Source organism: Pavona decussata, unplaced genomic scaffold, assembly GCF_977016875.1.
Source record: "Pavona decussata unplaced genomic scaffold, jaPavDecu1.1 SCAFFOLD_14, whole genome shotgun sequence".
Classification (NCBI taxonomy): Eukaryota; Metazoa; Cnidaria; class Anthozoa; order Scleractinia; family Agariciidae; genus Pavona; species Pavona decussata.
The window spans coordinates 1,775,001-1,793,159 of NW_028145437.1; the positions used below are offsets into that span (position 1 = coordinate 1,775,001).

Here is an 18,159-nt window from a genome sequence, read left to right on the forward strand (position 1 = left end):
ACATTGAGAGACTACAGTACTGTGCAAAAGTAATGAGAGCGAATGATGAAATTCGTCGAAAAGTAGCGAAAAACAGGGAAATTTCGAAGAGCACAAAACTCGAACGAATCTTCTGCGAATTTTCGAAGCCGCTATTGTTTTGACACGCTCGAAATTACGGCCTTGTCGGCGAAATAGAACTCAAAAATTCGAACGAATTTTCGAGATGTATTTCGAAATTTCGGAAACTCAGTCTCGAATTTTCGAAGAGGAATTCCATTTTTCGAGAGAAAGGTATCGAATTTTTCGCCAAACGATTCTCTTAAAATGATGCTTTAGCCATTCAATTCACTCGAGGTTTCATCTCAACAACAATAGATGGGTACGTAATCATGGCAACCCTAGTTCAAGAGAGAAGTCTGGGCACCATACCATCGCTCACCGCTCGACCGTAAACCATGTACACAAAATGTCACGCAGTTTATTTTATTCCGGTTTATCTGAGGAGGATTCCACATCTTACCAACGTGTTGAGCAAACTTTAATATGAGAAAACATTTACCCAGAACAGAAATAGAAAGTGCACTGGATAAATTTGTCGTTGCAGGTGGTAAAATCAACAATGCACAGTCGGCCGTTCGCTTCACGATTGCTTTCTTGTGTCGTCGCACGTGGTGGAAGGAACAGTGCTTCAGTGCTTTTTGTTTATACCCTTTTTTAATAACATCTACCAGATTAAGTGCCCCACATCCCCGTCAATGTTTATGCGCATCCTGGTTTTGAGCCCAAATTGAATAGCTTTACATAATTATCCACGTTTTGCGGTATTTGAGTCGACAAAGATGCCCGATTTAAAAGTCATGATCTTTTTTCAGATTAAATCACATTTAACTAAAATGATGTTTTTAGCCAATGTGAAGTTTATCTCTACATGTATGCACGTCCCAAAAAACTTTGCTACTGTAGAGCAAAAGAAATATGCGCGGTAAAATGAAAACGAATACAGTTTATGCATGGCCCCAGACTCCTGAAAGAGGGAAGGGGGAGGCCACAGAGCAGGGGAAGAGGAAGAATTCTTCAAAATAGAGCATGAAAAAACTACCTTGATGAAGGAAGTGCAATAATTTACTAAGGCAAAGTGACTTAAGAGAAAATGAACTTGCTTATTCAAAGACTTTCTCAAGACAATGCCCCAAGATTTTGTTACTTACAAAATCATTTATGTGTTTTCTATTTGACTTTAAGGACTCATATTTCTGTGTAAACAACTGCTATTGACACTTACTATGAATGTTCAATGCCTAAAGGTCATGAATTGATTGAGAAAAAGTAATAACTCTAAAAATATATTATCTACAGGGTTTTTAAGTTAGTTCTGCTTGAAATTTAATAATTATGCTTATATATGCATGTCATGACGTCATCAGTTGAGATGTATCCCACTGAAAGATAATCTTATGCTGATTAAGAATATATATGGTTATATGGGACTTCATTAAAAAGAAACCACTCTACAACTGCTTTTGTTAACATCACTAATTTTTAGCCCAAAAAATAATATTCCCGTGGTATGTTAAGGGTTAATTTACACCCTTCTGGCGCGCCTATTCTACTCATTAGCACCCTTTAGCATTTCCTACACATTTCCCCCATAAATAGTCCTATTTTACTGTTATAGGCCCTTTTTTGGCTACTAGCACTGTGCTGTTCTCGGCGAGTCGTAGACGTACGCTGTTCTCGGCGAATTTTCATCTCTTATGTTTCTAGCCGTTCCATAGTTTGTAAGTATTTGCTATTTTCGTTTCTGACGTTGTAGGCTTCATTGTCGTTTATTTTGTTGTTAATTAACTTATCTAACACCCGTGTATTTTGCTTGTTATTTTTCAGTTGAATCATTTGCTCCATTTGCTCCGTTTGGACGTTTTCGCTGTTTGGTTGTTTTTGCCGTTTTTCTTGCTCTTTTTTTTATTAAATGAATTCAAAATGTGGAACGTTTGATTGTTGTTGTGGTTATTACATCTGCTATGCACAAGATGAAGCAAGATCACCAAAGATGATCCTACGTCTGCAAAACCTCTGCTGGAGACATGCAATTCAATGCCGAAAAGTGTTGACCCCACCACAGGCTATGACATACAGGAAACAGTCTGGACCGTACTTCCACATCTGTGCTGCACACTCAAGTCAATTGCTTCGAGTAGCTTCCAACAGATCCACAAAAGCAGAAATGTTTGAAGGACTGTTTGAGAAGTTGTCAGACACAACAATGAAAACATGGAGCAAAAGGATTGAAGACTTACCAATAAATGCAATCCTGTACTTACAAGCAGAGAGAGGTAAATGCTGGCAGTGACTTTATTCTCAAGGAGGAGAGAGAAAAATCAGTAAAATGGCAGTTACTTCCCAAATTAAACAACACAGTCATTGTCAAGACTGAGCTAGAGAAGTATGCCGATGATGGGGCTGCTCACCTGAAGCTAGTTGCTGACTTTCTAAAGCCAGGAGAGGGGGTCTGGTGGAAAGAAAAGAAGGACATCAATTGAATTCCTCGATGGGCCAGAGGAAGCATGCTTTAGACAAGAGGGACCACAGCTGCACCACTTCCGTTCCACTTCCATCACCAAAGAGCAAAAGGTACTTGATGTCTGTTGGAAAAAATGCTTGGAAGATAAGGTGAAGATTCCTGCCACAAAACTGAGAGGCGAGAATGGTCAATGGGAAAGACAACCAACATGTTGCTTGGTTGACCAAACTGCAGATTCCAGTCCTGATGAAGATAAATGTGATGAGCCTCAAATGGAGGTTGCTCCAGAACAAGAACCAGAATAACTCTCACTCCGTGATGATGAACCTGATGATCATGAAAATGAAGAATTTACAGGCTCAAGCAACATGGAGGGAGATCAGACTCTGAATCATGCAAAGAAGCAGATTCAAATGTTGATGGTGGACAACTTCACACAGAGAGTGAAACAGACATGAATGGCAAAACACTACTACAGCAAACGCAAGACAACAAAAGAAAGAGAGCCGAGCAAGATCAATCTCCAACTCAAGAACCACCAACAAAAAGACAAACATTAGATACATGGTAACCAAAACAGCAAAAGCTTTAGAGCAAGTTCTGGGAAGTGGCGAAGAAGTCCAGAAGTTTGATAACTCAAACAGAATGTTGACAAAAGCCCAAATCCAGACATCACATTGAACCCTTTGAAGCACATCTTGTTAAAGTACAAATTGAAACACTTCAGGGATACAAGGAATTATACTTCAGAATAGTCGTCTCAATATGACAATGTAACACCATTTTATTTCACTCCAAGACAGAAAAAAAGTTTACAGAAATTTTAGAAAAACACAAATAGGGCATGTGACCATGACACCCTGATCCCATAGCACCTCATGTGCCATTGAACACTCCACCATTTAACTTTGCTCCTGAAAGTATGGCAGCGTCAGGGAGTTCAACAGATAATCCCCCAGAAATACAAGTCATCCATGATGGAACACCTCTGGACAAACATCCTTAAGATACAACATACCCTAAAGTGTTAGTCCAATCTGTTTTTGCCAGTGCAGAAGCATTAAATTTGCTCCAGTCGGCATTTACCTCCAACTCAGTAGGAGCGAGTGGTTCAGTTGAGGCGCCCAGGGCTCCTATAACTGACCTGTTCCACATAATGCAGGCCAGGGCACTCAAGGCCCAAGTAACGGTAAGGACAAAAATCGATACAGTGTCCATTGATGTTGAAGACGGTGATAATCTGCCCTTGGCTAAACAGCCCCGTTTGAGCGAACACATGGTGCTTGAGGAGGACCTTGAAGAGGATATTTACTCTTCAGCCTCTCGCTGGCAAGCCAGCGAGGAACTATCTGCATTTATTGAGACATTCCGTACACAGTTACAACCATTTGAACGGAAAGCAATTTGTCGCAACATCCAGCTTCCTACACCTCAAATGGCATCCAGTGCATCCCTTCTGCCTGCAGCTACCCAGCCGACCACTCTTCCCACAGTCAACTTTCCGGCACCATTTGTATATATCTTATCACAAAATACTGCCGGCCATGCAAGAGCACATGGGAATCCTCCTTCATGTTCATCAGTGCTTCCACAAAACCAGCCAGCCCGAATTCCAGTTCAGCCACCACTTCTACCATTACCATTACCAGCAACGCAATTCCCAGTTTTACCTGTGCCTGTTGCAGGTGGAGAGAGTTTGCAGAGTAGTTATTATCTTAAAAGGAAGCAGGAGAAAGAGCTTACCACTGGAATCAAATAGCGAAAATATGTTTGGTTGGATAAGCCAATAGTATGCAGCAAATGTGGCCAGCCAAGGGACCCAAAACTACACCAACAGTACTTTGGGAATTGGAACTTTCAGACGACAGAAAACCAATCATATGAATTATAATATTTCAAAGTGTGTGTTACTATGAAGGGCAATGGGTTTCGAAGGACAAACTCTGCATCTTGCACCTGACCTTTTCCTCAAGAGGCATAACCAACCAAACCTTTTTGCCTAAGGTTTTTCTTTTTATATGCTTAGTTATGTCTGACCTGTCATTTCAGTCAAAACATAAAAACTATATGCTGTATACCCTGTTGTGGTAGATTTGAACAAGATATCATAAGAAATGTTGTTATTCACATTCAAGAATACAGGGCTGACTGGCCGGTTCTGACAAATGTATAGTGCCCCAAGTGCCCATCTTATTTTCTTTTTATCCATTTATGTGTTATCCACCACGCCCATGTTTTGCACGCTTCCTATTTCCTGTCTATTGCATTTTAGGAATGCTTGTCCTCACTGCACAAGAAAAGAAAGGCTTTGGTGGGCCCAGCACGTTCAACTTCCGCTGCTGTGTATGCTGGTTGACAACAATCGACTACAAGAGCAGTCAGCTTGCATTGGATTCAAGGAGGCAGATTGTCCTTTCCTTAGCCTTTTTTGTTAGTGGCCATGGTTATGCCTCCTATAGGAAAACATTGGGAACGGGTCTGGGTATAACATCTGAAAAACCATTTTTGGAGGTTATAGACCTTACCCTGCCATACATCAAAGAAATTCTGGATGAGATGTGTGATGATGCAAAACATCAGATGAAACAACTCTCACCTGAGCAAATAGGTAGGTGGTCAAGAGCCGTAACATGCTGTGATGGGTGCTGGCTAATACGGGATCAGTTCAGTCAAAATTGCATCCTTGTCATAAAAAATTACATCACAGGTGCTCTTCTTTATTATGGACATCTGTCTATGCGAGGTGCAGACAGAATTTGCGATGAAGAATTATGGCAAGGCATTGCTAAGTCAGCTGAGGGTCATCTTAGCCAAATACTTTGGGCTAAGGCAAAAGAAGAAGACCTAAAAGTTGAAGCAAATTGGCAGGATGCGGACTCTTCATCTGCTAAAGGGTTCAGGTATTCATTTTCAAATGAGCAGGAGTCAAAGATTATGTTGTGTGGCGGGCATGTGGGAAGGGCTCATGGGAAAAAGTTGGAGGAAATTAAAACTGTCGTCATTTACTCCAGCTATATTGCCCTGCAGAAATCAGAATTTCCTGCAGTTGAATCGGTGAAATGCTGTTGTGCTGGCAAAAAGCATACATTTGTCCGGGATTCATTCAAAATGCCGAGCGTAATCACTACTGTGCTTTGGTTCAGGCTGGCAACAGCCCCGAAAAGTACAGAGGTACCATGCTGACTTTTGGCAAATACCACTGCAGGGACATTCACGAGTGGGAGGGGTGTCCTGTTCTTTTCATCCACTAGTGAAATGTACGTGTACAGAGTGTGTGGCAGATAAAAATGGGTTTTACCCGGACATGAAATGCCAAGATCAGCCATATCACTCACTCTACTCATCCCCTGAAACGTGAATTTCAGGGACTGGCTTATGAGAGAGTGTGCTGACAGGGCAAAAAAAAAGCAGAGGAGGTGTGGGGAAGGGGCATTCAAATCTCCTAGAAACCACTTTTAGTGTCTTAACAAAATTCAGGGCCAAGGATACAAATTTGCATCAGAAACATTACCAAGCCTCTACAAATTTGGGCGTCACTCAGGCCAATATGAGGCGGTGTGTGTCACGACCCACAAAGGGTGCTGGGTAAAAATATGGAAATGATTCACTTGCCTCTGGTCATGATCGAGTACACATCTCCCGAACGTAAGACTTAGGTCGACTTACAGTCGCACTGAAACTGGGCATTCAAACCTTGCCTCATTTTAAAAAAAACCATCACTAAAGACAACAATTTGGCAAATTTTAACAGTCTAGTGGCAGCCGTAGATGCTTCTTGTTGGATACACAAGGCGATTTCATTGAGTTTATATTCCCAGTTCGTAGACAATCAAAGGCGAAATTTTCTTATGTTTATTCTTATACTGGTATTTTGTGCCGTCACGTCTGCTTATGGACACTTTTATATATATATATTTAGACCGTGAGCGGTCGAGCGATCTCTTTCTCCGAGCAGTGAGGCCGTGAGTCACATTTCTGTAATTTGCATAATTTTACTGTCATTTTGCACACGTGACTAGAGAAAAAGTACAACTGCTCGCAGTGTATTTTTCATTGCTTTCCCTCATTTTTAGTTTGCTTTTTTATCTCAGGGTGAAAAAGATCTACAATTCCTTCCAGGATTTGTTGGAGAGACAAAGTATTCGCCCGTTGGCTTTTTCCAGTCGGTTTCCTAGGAGTTGAGCTACCTTTTTTACACAATCTCTTCATAGATTCTTCATTTGTTCAACGACTTCCAACAGAAAAACCATCCATATAAACTTGACGCAACCAAAACATTCCATAACAAAAGTAATGTAAACTTTTATTTTTTAAGGTAAAAGGCACCAAGCAATTGTTTGTTGCTCCAAATGCTCACAGTGTATTTGCCACTCCAGGCAATCTCCGAACAAAACATGACCACCAAGAAGGGTGTAAGGCAGCGCAGTGTCTGATCAGACAACACCATGGACCGAGCTGGAACACTGCCTTTGAATTTGTACGAAACACAGACATCACTTAATCCACTGGATTTGCAGTTTGTATTACCTCATGCCATAAACTTGGCGCCGGGTGAAAGTGCAGCAAGTGCGTCTGATGAACAGATTGTGGAGGTTCTCACCTGCACTGATCAACCTGACAACTACAGTGGCAGCGAAAGTGAAAACAGTGAGTCGGATGTGGATGGTGCAGATGATAGAAGTGGTTTCAGTATGATTATGCCAACAAGGGTTGGGAGAGAAATTGTGTTCACCAGCAAAATGAGAGATTTTCTTCAGTCTAGGTGAAGGTACATGTATCCAAACGACATCAATCGGTGCTTACAATTTATTATGCACATCAGTTTGCAAACAACCACTGAGTATGGAATTTCAGATTTTGTAACTGCGATTCGGAACAAGCTTAGGCTGGGAACTGGGATTTGGACCAACAATAGGCTGGGAACTTGGACTTGGCCCAAAATTAGGCTGGGAACTGGGTTTTGGCCCGACATTAGGCTGGGAAATGGGCTTTGGTACCTCCCCTTCAGGACCCTTTTGGAACTACTCTCGTTGTGAATCATCAGTGTTGGTGCACATCTTGCAATACAATAACCTTTTGGTGATCTTGGACAAACCTTACGTGCACCAAGCAACTGAACAAGCCTTAACACTTGGAAACACCGAAACAAACAACAGTTCATAACAAATCATTCACAGTTAATCAACGACGTTCCTTCACACCACATCTCACACCTGGCTTAGCAACCTTGCAAGGATAGCAATGCGCTTGCACCAAAGATAAGTATTCTACACAAGCTTGTTGTTATTCTTGTGGTTGGAGCACGCATATTAACAATAGAAAATGTATTACCTAGCATTGGTAATCACTGAATTGAGATAGTCAATTGAGATAGTCTAGCACAGCGAACGCCCTATTTTTAGTACCCAGCCTTCCCTCAGTTATATTTGCTTCCCTCCATGTTGATTTTAAAATTCTTGTACAGTTATGCAAGGTTTTGACCGCTTTTTATCAAGTTTGTAAGAAAATTTTGTTCGTGTGACTGAGGAAATTTAAAGGGCTTTTGTATGGCTAGCACGGGTGGAGGGATGTTTCTGATCTTGAGGGATTTGATGACGAAGAAGATGCTGGTGAGTTACATGCTCTACCTCGCGAACCAACAATATTTTTTGTTGATGAACTAGACGAAAGGATACAACTTTAAACCATCAACATTGGTGAGGACAGGGAAAATACCCAACCAAGTGGAAGAGACCAAGCAATGTTAGTGGGGATAGTTTGGAGAGGAGCAGTGAGGACAGTAATATGGAAGTTCCATCATTCAGACAGCCTGTTGGACCTTCAAGGGTTTTGCCTAAGGAAGCATCGTTGACTTCTTTTTGGTGTTTGTTGACAACCGAATTTTGAACAATGTTGTCAGGTATGCTCAGCAGAATTTACAAGCTCAAAGTAAAGATCATTCTACATGGACAGAAGTGACCTTACAGGAGCTAAAAGAATTTCTACGCCTTCTCATTGCCATGAGTATCCATCGCTTGCCATCTACCTGGAATTATTGGTCGACTGACTGGGTTCTTGGTCTCCCAGCTTTTGCCAAAGTTATTCCCAGGAACAGATTTTTGGAAATAGGGAGCAACCTCCGTTTAGCAGACAACTCCAAAATGCCAAGGCCTGGAGAAAAAAACTTTGAAAAACTGTACAAGATGCAGCAATTCCTTGAGGACTTGAAGGCAAACTTCTATGTCAATTACAACCCCCATTGTCAATAACAAGCGGATGAGGCAATGATCAAATACAAGGGCCGAACCTCTCTGAAACCATATATGCACATGAAGTCAATAAAGAGGGGAACAAACATGTGGTGCAGAGCAGATATCAGCAATGGCTACCTCATTGAGTTTGATACTTATACTGGAAGGTCTGAGCAGGGAGTTCAACATGGTCTTGGCTACTCAGTTGTCACAAACTTGTGCACTTCAATGAAGGGGCACTAGTATGTTTTATTTTGTCACATTTTTTTATCTCCCACAAACTTATTGACTTATTGTACTTATATTGTACACTTTGCTGTACAACTGTACGCCAGGGTAGTAAAGAACCCCCCCCCCCCCACCTCCCTATCTTTTTTATAAGGACGTGTTGAAAAATGTGAGGAGACGACAGATTGTATGGATAATGAAGGGTCTAGTGCTTGCTTTGACATGGATCAACAAGAAGCCTGTTTCTGCTGCTGGAACATACACCGGTGCTCCCCCTTGTGAACTACCAGAAATCAACAGAAGCAGCTGGATGAAAGTATTCTGAAAGTGACCTGTCCACCCATAATTTCTGCTTACAACACATACATGGGTGGTGTGGATAAGAATGATCAAATGAAATCCTACTACACCATTTCAGTCTATGGAAAAAAATGGTGGAGTAGGATATTTTATTTTATCTTCTTGATGGAGCTTTATTCTCTAGCAAGAGTCACCCAATCACGAAAAGCAGAATCTCAAGAATTTCGGATTTCCTTAGCAAAGGACTCGATTGGTGACTTTTCTTCAACAAGGAGCTAAATCAAGCAGAAAATTGTAAGTTTTTTAGCACCCCATTACCCTACATTCATCACTATATTAGTTCTTATATTATGGACTCACAGGCTGCTTGTTTGTTGCATCTAGTCTGAAAACGTTTCAGACAAACTCTTAGACGACATAGCTCAGCGACTTGAGGAGTCCAGACTATTCAATACATACAAACATACGTACATACACTTTACTTAAACTCGAATTATCAGAGTAGCTCTATTGAGCTAATATCTTCGAGAAAGAAAATACATAAATGAAATTATTGGAATACAATGATTAAAAATACTACAAATATAATAATTAAAACAAATACTAGAAGTTCATTTCCTTAATGGCTGTCTTAAAGGCCACGTTAGTTTAATTTAACTTTCCCGTGAGAAGAAAGGATGATTAAATCTTTGGAAGGCAGAATACACGTAGGGTCCAGCCAATTGTTGCCACATGGGTTGGCCTGGCCATCTTGCTCATTTGCAATTCTCGGATCCCTATCACAGTCCCGCAGTCAAATTTTTTTTTTTTCAAGTGTCCTTACCCCTCCCCCCATGGCCTAAAACCATGCAAGCCTTCTGGACTCCTGATGAGAAGAAGTTTGCATTTCTAGCCCCTCGAAGAGTTTAGTATCATTTCAATGTGAGCTCACATATTAGATTTTTGTATAAATAGTTTCTATAGTATTAATATTAACAAGCTGGGCTGAAAATGGGGCAGGAACTTTTAATGGTTCTCTCCAGCATTTTTTTTTTTAGAACAAAAGTAAAAAGTAAAAGAAGACGAGGAAGATTTCAAATAACAAAATTAACAACTCCAAAGTAAGAAAATCAAGAGCCATTTATTTACTCAAACAGAGGTTGAGAATAAAAGAAAAAGTATTGTGTACCTTAAAACTAAGCAACTGATTGCCCAATTTCTTCTTTTATCAAAAGAACTTCTCAAAATGATTAGAGTCGATCAAAGAATTGTGAAGATTGAAAACATCTAGTTTCACCAAAACAAGTGATTTTAGAACCGTTCTTCACACTGAAAAAAACATTACAACTTGTAAAAAGCAGTGATTAGCAATTGTGTCAAGTTGAAAATCCTGTTGTCGAAGGACATTACATTAATATGAAAGACCACATGAAGATTTCTTTAGAGAAAGAACAAACTCCTCCAGTCACATACGTAATCAACGACAACTCTCCTGATCCAAAATCATGGGTAAAGCTTATGGACCCTCAAACCAACATAAGCTCTGTTCTCTACCAAAATGCTAGAGACAACATCTTGAAGAAAACACACTGGTTGTTTGATTCAGAAATCCATGCAGGAGAGATCCTGTTAAAAGAACAATTTCCTTTTACAGATGGTCTGTGCGACCCAGCAGTTAATGGCGACTTAGTGGTCCCAGCTGTAAGTGAATCTCTGGAAGTTGTTAATACTGGCTCACATTGGGTATGCCTAAGCACCATATCTTCCATCCCTGGAACTGTCAGGATATATGACAGCCTATACATAAAACCAAGTCTAGTTGGCATAGATCATTCCTGCCATTTGCTGACGCATACAGGAAATCAGGTCACATTTCTAAATGAGAAAGTACAAAAACGAACAAACACAAATAACACTGGCTTGTTTGCCCTAGCATTTGCCACCGATCTCTGCCATAGTATAGACCCTGTCAGTCAATGCTACGACCCACAACAAAGGCCTGAACACTATGTCCACTGCCTAGATTCAAAGAAGATGATTCCTTTTCCAAAAAATCAAGGAGGGTGCCTTTCCATATAACACAAAAACAACAGTGGCCATCTTCTGTCTTTGCAGAATGCCCAACGACAAACAAGAGTATGTAGAGTGCTTTCAGTGCAATGGCTGGTACCACCGTACATGTGTGAACATTCCAGAGTGGGCACTCCATACCAATAGGAGGTGGAGGTGTGACACGTTTAGGTGCAAGAATGCTTAAAAACCAAATCTGACTCAACATTAGCTCACACCAAGCCATGTAGATGCTGGTCTAAACATTTCAATAATTGCCAGGTTACTACATACATGTAGTTTATTGTCAGTGGTAAAATAAAGTAACATTGTAAAGGTCAGTCTTACACATATCAATTTATTCACTCTTTTTTTATTTTTAATTTTTTTTGCCCAGTATGACACTTTTTAACATGTCGATTATAGGACTTCTTAGAAATTTTTGTTTCTACATGGTGATCTAATCCAGTCATAGGGAGTCACGATAATTTCAAATTAATATTAAGGAAGCCAACAGAATTATTTTCAAGTTTTTGTGGAAGGGTAGGGACAGTGTAGCACGAAACACATTTATGAAAATGGGGTTTGTTTTGAAGTGTCAGACTAAAGTGATTGAGAAGGCTTTATTCTGGCAGGATGCTGGCTGGAAAAGCTATTTCAGGTTTCTATCAAAAGGTTCCAGGGGAGATTTTATGTTTCACTGTGATTACGACCCAAAAGATTACGATATAGCTAATATGTTTTACTCTGAACTGGTTCACTTTTGGGCAGACTTTAGAAACCCCTTTTCAGATGAACATGAAAAAGCATCTGTTATGGAATAACAAAAATACCAGGATAAATGGAAAGCCAGTTTTTATAGACAGTTCTTTGACAAGGGTTTAGTTTCAATTAGCCAACTTCAATTTCAGCAGAACAATTTAGAGTCTTTGGACTGAAAGATATGAGGTTACAGTACAACTTCCTAGTATGGGCTGGACTTAGATCTGCGATCCTGGTATCATTAAGAAGTCAGGTAACTGAGGTAGGGCAATTAGACCACTTAAGATTTTATCATAATGGTATGTCTTTTGATGCGACTTTGGCAAAAAGTAAGGAGTATTATAATTAGCTTATTCAAAGAAAAGCTGTTTAGCCAAAATGTGCTAAAAGATTACAAGAAAAATTTCATCTTCACTATGTCCGTTTATCAAAGACCTACCTTCTGTCATGCAATGTGAGTGTGTAAGCTTAATGCTAAGGACTGTTGTTGACTGTCTTGTAAATTGTAGGTACAAACTAAATAAAAGAAACCGTTTTAGAAAAATTAATCTCCTGGGTATCAAAAAAAAAAGTGAAAGCTTTCATTTCAGACCAATCTTACCTTTCTTGGTTCAGCATTATTTATTTATTTTATTTTATTTTTTTCAAAAAAAATCTTTCATATTAAACATGGCTTCTGGCAGATAGGCTCATCTGATAAAGAACAAGATTACTTTGCCAGTTTTGCTGTGGAAGAAATTGACCAAATCAGACAGGATCACTACAGACAAGGAGAACAGGAATTACTTTGCAGTGTGAATTGGGATTGCACTTATTGGCCCTACAATCTCCAGAAGACATCAATAATTCTGATGTTGAAGTTTTTGTTGATGATGGTGAAGAAGAAAGACGGGAAGTTTGTGATGAAGAAACGTCTTCTATATATACAAAATGTGTACTTCTGAATCCCATTCAATGGTCCAAAAGATTGCATGAAATCAATGAGTGCTTTCCATTTGTTAGAACTGACTGACCACTGGCTCAAGACAATGGTCCTGCTCTGTAAGGAGAACTAGCCAGTTCTCTCAGTTCTATCCCATTACACCTTCAAACAGTGGTGCAGCTGCCAGAAGCATTCAACACTTGTCCGCCATCAGCAAAGTGATTTGAACATAGAAAAATGACAGAACCATTGACGTTGTGAACAGCTAATAACACTGCACAGAACGTAGAGCTTAAAGGAATAAATTCTCTTAAGTTTCTTGACATTTTAAGATGCTTTTGTTATGGAGGTCTCGGGGACGGTGCAACAGCCAAAGATTTCTTAAATCTTTTTCATCAATGATGACTACCTAGATAAATCGTCCAGCTCATGATTGGCTATACCTGTTCCAAGGGAGACCAAATGTTCATAACCAACCCAGTGGAAATTGTAGATTATCTCAGGCTGAATAATATTCAGATATTATTTCGATTGAAATTCACAAACTTGTACAAGGATTCCCATGGTTTTATTGGCGTCCAAGGCTTACTAAAGCTGTTGCCAAGCAGCGCTTTGAAAATTCCTCCATCTTGCCAACCCAAACACCAAAGAACGAGCAGTTCTGCTTTGCAAAGTCCATCCACTGGTGACTGTTAGAACAGAAGTTTGTGGAGCCCTAGACTCCTGGCACAAACTTCACTGTAGATAAAAGACTAATGTGGTTTAACAGAAGGTTGTCTTTCAAGCAGTATATGCAAATAAAGCCTGATAAACTAGTAAACTAGATTTCTGCTATTTGCTGACAAATGCTTAAAGACCCTGGAGCTTATAATAAACAAAGAATTGGAAAATGTTTGTGATTGGTTACTAGCTAACAAGTTGACTTTAAATACTAAAAAATCTAATTACGTATTATTTCACCCTCGCCAAAGAGCGACAGCAAATCGCCTTCACATAAAAGTATTCGACTGCGAACACAATGTGTTCGAACACCTTGAACAAAAAGATTGTGTTAAGTATCTGGGTGTGTTGATCGACAGCAACCTCTCTTGGCAATATCACATTAATTATATTTCGCTTAAGATAAGTAAAACAATTGGTATTATATCACGGTTGAGATACGTTCTACCCACTTCTATTCTTCTTCATATTTACCGTTCTCTAATCCATCCTTACGTTTCTTACGGTCTTTCAGTATGGGGCCAAACTTCAAAATCAAATCTGGAGAAAATCTTGATCCTCCAAAAAAGAGCCTTACGTCTAATTTATTTCCACAATAACAGAGAGCATGCCATCCCGTTATTCGTATGTTCTAATATCCTTCCAGTTGACATGCTTTATTTCAAATCTATAGCCAGTCTTAAGCATGATATCAATAACCAAAGTGCTCCCCTGAACCTAATAAATCTTTTTGATCGAGTAGATTCTGTGCACTCGTATAGAACCAGGTCTGCATCCACAGGCAAATTTCATATAAAATGCTCAAAGCTGACACAACTGAGCCACTCATTTTCGAGATTAGGTTGTAAAATCTGGAATGAATTACCGGAATCTTTCCGTGCAAAAACTAAAGCCTCCTTTAAGAAATGCCTTCAGACCAGATTACTAAAACTTCTTGATCAAGAGGATATTTATGTTGACGTCAACACTCTGATTAAAAACTTCAAATATCAGTGGTATGATTAGCTAATATGAAACTTTCTTAATTTTAATTTAGACAGTCATTATTTTTTACTTAACTTATTACACATTAATTATTGGTATATCTTTAAATTATATTCTGTAAATATATACTAATCAACTGCACTACCCACCTAGATTAGCCTATGCTATTTGCGGGCTAGTGCATTCTTGCCTTACCTTCGTGAAAAATGTGCTTTAATAAATTGAATTGAATTGAATTGAATAAATTTGGCATGAAAGTTGACCGCTAACGGACACCAAGACATACAACATTTCCCGGTTCCAAGTTTACTTGGGCCAGAATGATACTGTTGTGATGTCAGCAAAGGCAAGCAAATTCAAAATTGACTCGTGCAAGAAAATCCTTACAGAGAGATGACCTATTTTTTTTTTTTTTTTTTTTTTTTTTCACAGCTACCTTCTCTACGTGCCTTGGTGGTAAATAAGCACAAGCAGAAAAATCGTACTCATTGTATGTTCTAACATGTACCTTTCTTTCAGATTAACATTGACTTCGGCCAAGTGCTGAGTACATTTCAAGATTTGATGTGTCTGGTTGTGCTATGGACTTAAGGGGCATCTTTGTCTCGGAATACTTGAGTTGGCATTTATTGGTTGGACAAGATCATGAAACAACAGGACATCAACTACAGTCTATCCAAGAATTTAGAATTAGAGTTCATCATCATCATCATCATCATCATCACAAGTGGACACCTGATACAAAAGAGGAGGGAGAAACAATAACAGCAGAAATTGTAAAAAAAAACTCATGCAAGCGAAACATGTTTGTCATTGTAATGTTCTTACTTGGATGGTGGCTTTCAATAAAACGCTTAAAAAAAGTATATCAACTGTCATTTTTTTTTTCAAGTCGTAAATTCAGTATCTCTATAGAACCAATCATTTGCCAGTCTTAGTTGCCTTGTCCGTTTTCATTCGTTTGTTTGTTCGTTTAATCATTCATTCATTCATTCATTTATGGCAAGAAACCAAGCAATGACTATTATTGGCCATTGTTATTTTCATCACAGTGGAGCTTATGGTAGAAACTAAAACCTTCTGAAACTTTGTAATGGTAAAAAGAGACAGCCCATTACCTCATGTTTTCTATGAAATTCACTCAACCCAACACCAAAATACCAAGGCAAGAAGATTTAACCTTACGTCACCTAATGCATATTTCTCAGTTCAGTTATGCTCTCTTTGGCTTGTTGTCCCATAGGGTAGACATGCAGTACCCACTGAAAAAGCAGTTTTGCATTGGAAACAAACCTCCCAAAAAAAGCAAAGGCCTTGTTTTAAGGATGCATGAGCTAGGCCTAAACCAGCAATGGTGATAATAGTACTCCAACATGCATGTATATTGCTGCCTGACTGTGAATAAATCATTGTAATACACTTATTTTGCTACGTACCAGTAAATGAATAATATGGTTGTATTTACTTGAATGTATGAGTTTCATTTATTTCTTTGCAGACACAATGACGCGGAAAAAAATTAAAATGGCCAGTAGCTTTGCTCCTGGGACCAGTAAATTATAGACCTTATGGTCCTGCGGAAGACCAGACCCGAAAGCACTGAAATTACATTCAGTTATAAGTAACAAACAATTTCAGTTTCCAGACATCTAACAAAACGCTTGAGTCAAACTCAAGGTCAACAGATGCACGGGTAAATAGATGCAGGGTTAAAGAGAATGTCCAACACAAACCAGTAATTAAGCCAGCAGATAACAGGAAGAGAAGTCCGTTTTTGAGCCATTACAATCCTGCTGGGCTCCTTGGCTGAGTGTTTATCGTTGTTCTCTACTGGTGCCACCACGGATTTAAAGGTTGATTTGAATTCTGCAGTGAGAGTTTTGCCTTTCACAAAAACCGCAGAGGGCAGACAGTTTGCTTCTAGGTGCCATGAAGAAGCTACCAAAAATCATCAAGGTGGAATCTCTAACAAACCAAGCTATGAAAAGCAGACAAGGCTTAATTGAACTCCTTAAAGTGTATGACAGATTTTACTTTACTTGCTGGATTGAATCTTCATGTTGTTCTTGTATGAAATTCGAAAAAAAAATTCTTTATCAATTTTTCTTCCCCTTGTATGAGGCCCTGTGATGTCAATACAAGAACGCTTCTTCCACAGGTTTCAGTGTTTTTGTTGCGCAAAGGAAGAAAACATGATGCTACGGTGTGTTGTGTACGGCTGTAGTAAAAAGAAAGACGAGAAAAAGCGGATTTCTATCCACCAAATTCCCTTCTACGGTGATACAAGATCAGAAGCCGTGAAAAGGACACAAAAATGGATTTCATTTGTGAATGGAAGTTGAAAACACTGCACCCCATGCAAGTATTTGGTGTGCTCAATGTGTTGCAAAGATTTCACTTGCACGTATTCTTTCAACCAACAGTGCTATCACAAGCAAACTGAAGCATGATGAAATTGGTGTTGCGCCCGTTCCTCGATTTTATTGACCGAAAGTTGAGCAAGAATATTCAATTAGAGATCGCCGTTTACATCGCCTTTCGGTAAGATTTATCTCACGTCTCATAGCTGAATTATGTGCACTTGATCAAAGTTTATAATCGTAAATGTTCTGCTTTCCATTAACCTTAACTCATGGAAGTTCAATAAGCGTTAAGTTCGATTTATGCGCACGGTTTATTACACCCTTTGTTTTTTTTGTTACCCTCATTATTGTGGTGATTATGTCATTCATGTCTGTGGGTAGAGCTTCATCTGTGCATAATTGTTGTTTTTTTTTTTTTGTCTTTCTGTACATCTTGTCATTTACGATGGAACTTTTATAACATATGTGAAGCAGCCTTCACAGTTTAGAGGATGAGTAGAAATTCATGGGTTCACTCTTACAATGAAGAATTTGTTGGATTTAAAGATAATGAATGATAATTTGATGTCAAGTTCACCTACTGGTTAAACACTTACAGAACATTGCAGCCGTTCTATTCTTTTAGTAATAAAGACCTAATTCTTATGTCAATAGAAAGGCCTTCTTCCAAAAACCGAAGGTCATTTCGTCATAAGTCTGGACGGCCCCCACCTCTCCCAGTCACTGAAAGAGACAAGAAGAGGCTCAGTGACCAAAGGCATTCTTTGGAGAATACAGATGCAAGGAAAGACTGTGCAGTCTGCGCAAAAAAGGCCAGTTGAAAACCTAGTAAAGAATTTTCAATACAAGTCCTTCATTGTGTGTGTAACCTGCATGGCACTCCTGTGTGTGTCAACAAGAAAAGGAATTACTGGCGAAAATGGCACACTGCACGCATTTACTGGCAATAATAGGATATGTTTATTTTAAGATTTCTGACTGAAATTCATTTGAACATAGAAATTTGTCGAACTTCCACAATTTCAAGTTTCGCAGATCGTGGTTTCCATAATTTCTGGTAAACAAAAACCAAGTGAGTTTTCAGAATTTGTTTTATTATACAAGATTGTCGACTTAGAA

The 18,159-nt window shown here is 39.2% G+C and overlaps 1 pseudogene; it reads left to right on the forward strand.

Annotated features, from left to right (window-relative positions):
* Positions 1 to 4,714: 4,714 nt before the first annotated feature.
* On the forward strand, positions 4,715 to 6,343 carry LOC146487693 (uncharacterized; annotated as a pseudogene).
* Positions 6,344 to 18,159: the final 11,816 nt, after the last annotated feature.